The following is a 3,526-nucleotide window of genomic DNA, read 5'->3' on the forward strand; positions in this document are numbered from 1 at the left end:
TATGCAGTAATGGAGAATATGTTGGAGTTTTGGAGATGCTTTGTCTTCAGAATCTCTGCTTTCCTCTGTCTTTTGATTCACACACGCATGTTACTACCAACAAGCCCCACCCCGTGCATATAAACCATCCTTTCAACATAACCTCGAACCACCACACTCACAAGCTTCTCTTCACCATTCGCCACCATATGATCCTTCCTTACCCCAATACCAATCCAATCTCTCCCAATCACCACCACTTTCCTTTGTATCATGTCCAAGTCCAGCAACCCGAGAAGCAGAGGATCGCCTAAAGGAAACAGTAAGAAAATTTCAAACAACCATTCAACAACTGGAGCAAGTGATAATTCAATGGGCTTCTAGGCGCTCAAATACACAAGGATCAGCCACAGCTCCATGTGGACAGCCCAATGAAGAACGTAGCATGAAGGAGATACCAGAAACTCCAGTGGACAAGACAGAGAATGAATTTGTACTAGAACAATTAGAAGAAGCTGTCTTTGTTCAAGAAGAAGAGTTGGTTGAAGACCTAGGAGATGCTGAACTTCCATGGGAATCCAGAATTGAGGAAAACTCCGTCCAGGATGCTACAGTTGATGCTAAGGAGGATACTGTACAATCTCCAAGGCAAGTCATTTATGAGGAATCAAACGGAATAATCCAAGAAGCAATTTCCCTTGATGATGATAGTCACAAGTCTAGCTCTCTTGGTGATGAACTCGCATCTGCAAGTGAATTCTCTGAGATCGAAGAATCTTCCCCAAGTAAATATGAAGATGATGCGAAGGTAGATTTCTCTCAGCCTCCAATCTATGACTCAAGTGATGAGGAAGACACAGAAGACTTTGACCAGGACACAGATACAATTGAAGATCTTTGCAAAGAAGTGGAGGAATTCACAGAAGAGCACAAAGAAATGGAACTTGCAGAACCACCAAAAACACCTATCCCAAGGCCATTACCACCTAATACAAGCTTCAAGTGGGTACAATCCTTAACTTATAACTTTACTTATTCGCTTGAATACGGTTTGCTTGAAATAGATGGCCAGCTTAGAGCTCTCTGCGGCTTTAAGAGTAAGAGGGAAATGGCTCGTACTCAGAGCTGGTGCACAAGGTTCAATAAGGTTCCACGCTTCACCTCGAAGTACACGGATTGGTATCATGCTCAATTGCATGGATCACGGAGAACGTTTGGTCACCACGGTGAGATTCTACTTTTTAAACCGCCCGGATGGAGACATGTAGATCAAGACGGAGGCGGATTTAAAAACAAGGCTTGGAATCCTGGAGTTTGTTCTGACATTTGTCATCCCGGGAGCCTAACAATATATTTAAAGCTGCTCGGAAGCTTTGCATGCCTAGTTTGGGACCCCGGAGGCTATTGGCATTCCAAGCACTGGTGGAGATTTTTTGACGAATTTAAACATAAACCACCATAACAGGATACTCCTCCAATGTCCAACTTAAGGACTTTAACTAAAAGTGCTAGGTGGGAGACAACCCACCATGGTATGGTCGCTTCTTTTTCAATTTATTTCTTGTTAATTGCTTTCATTTTTCCTTTTCCATTTTAAAATTAAACCTGGAATCATGCATAGCATTCATGATTATCATTGCATTCTGCATTTTTCATGCATATAAAAAAAAAAGGGGTGCACGACACGACCGTATGCCCCATGCGATCGCGTCATATTGCGAAAAACACCACCCGCGCGATCGCGTGACCCACGCGGCCGCGTGATATATATATCGGCGTAAGGATCCAACGAACAGAAAGTTAGGCTGGAATTGTCCGGCCCTTGTGCGTTTCGCACAAATTGGCCCACGCGATCGCATGCCCCATGCGATCGCGTCACTTGCACAATACCAATCCCACGCGACCGCGTGAGCGACGCGATTGCGTCGCATGGATTGCACTTCACCCCAAAAAGGAGACAGAGAGTTGCGCTAAAACGGCGCTGGAGTCGTGCGTTTAGCACGAATTCCAGCGACGCGATCGCGCGACCCACGCGATCGCGTCACCCTTCTTTCCCCCCTCTCATGCGATCGCGCGCCCCACGCGATCGCGTCACTCCCATTTTCACCCCAACCCCGCGACCGCGTGCCCCACGCGGCCGCGTGGATTTGAAAATATAACCCCCCAGCCACGCAAACCCTATCAGTCGCGCAGCCCCCACCCCCAACCCTCTTCTCCCTCTCTGCTCCTTCTTCCTCCTTCTTCCTCCAGCACCACCCAGCCGCCACCGCGCCACCACCCAGACGCCGCCGCCGTCTAGACACCGCCGCCGCAACCCCCTCCCCTCCCTTCCTCTATCCCTAACCCTAAGACCCTATCCCCTTCCCCCCCTCAGCCGCCACCGCGCCGGACATCACCGCCGCCCCACCCAGCCGATTCTACCCCGTTCTGCTTCTTTCACTTTCCAGGATGTCTGCCTCACAAAGGAAAGGAAAGGGTAAGGCTACTGGGAAGCGGAAGAGAGGAGATTCCTCCCAGTCTATCATTGCTCTAATGCATGATTCTTCATGGCGGGAGAAGAACTTCACACAGCAGGAGAAAGCTGACCAGCTGCTCCCTGCAAATGATCCAATAAAATTTGCAAACCGGTACTGTGAACTGAAGTACCTGACTTTTGCAAACTCCAGAAATCTATACCTGGAGTGCACTCTGAAGATTCCAGAAGCACTCCAGCAGTACACCACTGAGCAAATCAAGCAAAGGGGCTGGTTCTTTCTGGAGAGAACACTGACAGAGGTCAACGCATCTTGGGTACGGAAATTCTACTGCAACTACTACCTCACCACCCTAGATGCCGTCAACCTGAGAGGAAAATAAATTCTGGTCACTAAAGAGGCCTTAGAGGACATTCTCCAGCTCCCAGCCAAGTCCGATAAGCCTGATGGTTATTCAAAGGCTGAGGAGGACATGCGTCAGATGCAGTTTGATTGGGATGCCATGAAGGCACGGATAGCTCTCGACCTAACAGTTCCTTGGGAGATGGGTCAGGACACTACCATGCCTAGAGGGATCAAGAGAGCATACTTAAACGATGAGGCTCGGTTATGGCACCAGATATTGAGTAATTATGTAATGCCGAGTACTCACGAGACGGAGATCCCGGCTGCTATGATCACCCTCTTTTGATGTGTTCTGGAGGGTAAAGACCTTTATCTGCCACGTTTCATTCGGCACTATATGGCCAGGGTCCACGTCTGAGGCACCCTCCCTTTTCCATATCTGGTTACACAGCTTGGCCGTTGAGCTGACGTGCCATGGGAGGATGCCGATGAGAGACCACCAGCGGCGGATTGCAGAAAGATCATTCCGCACAGCCGGAACTTCTTAGCCTTGGGCCACAGACCACCACCATTCACTGCTACTAATGCGACAGCCCCACCGTCTGCTGGACCCTCTTCCTCCACTGCTGCACCACCTACCCCTGCTACCACCGCTGCACCTCCACCTGCCACAGAGCCCGTCTATCATCTGGTGCACCGCTTGTTCCGACGACTTGACCAGATGGAGC

Source organism: Arachis ipaensis, chromosome B10 (assembly GCF_000816755.2).
Source record: "Arachis ipaensis cultivar K30076 chromosome B10, Araip1.1, whole genome shotgun sequence".
Classification (NCBI taxonomy): domain Eukaryota; kingdom Viridiplantae; phylum Streptophyta; class Magnoliopsida; order Fabales; family Fabaceae; genus Arachis; species Arachis ipaensis.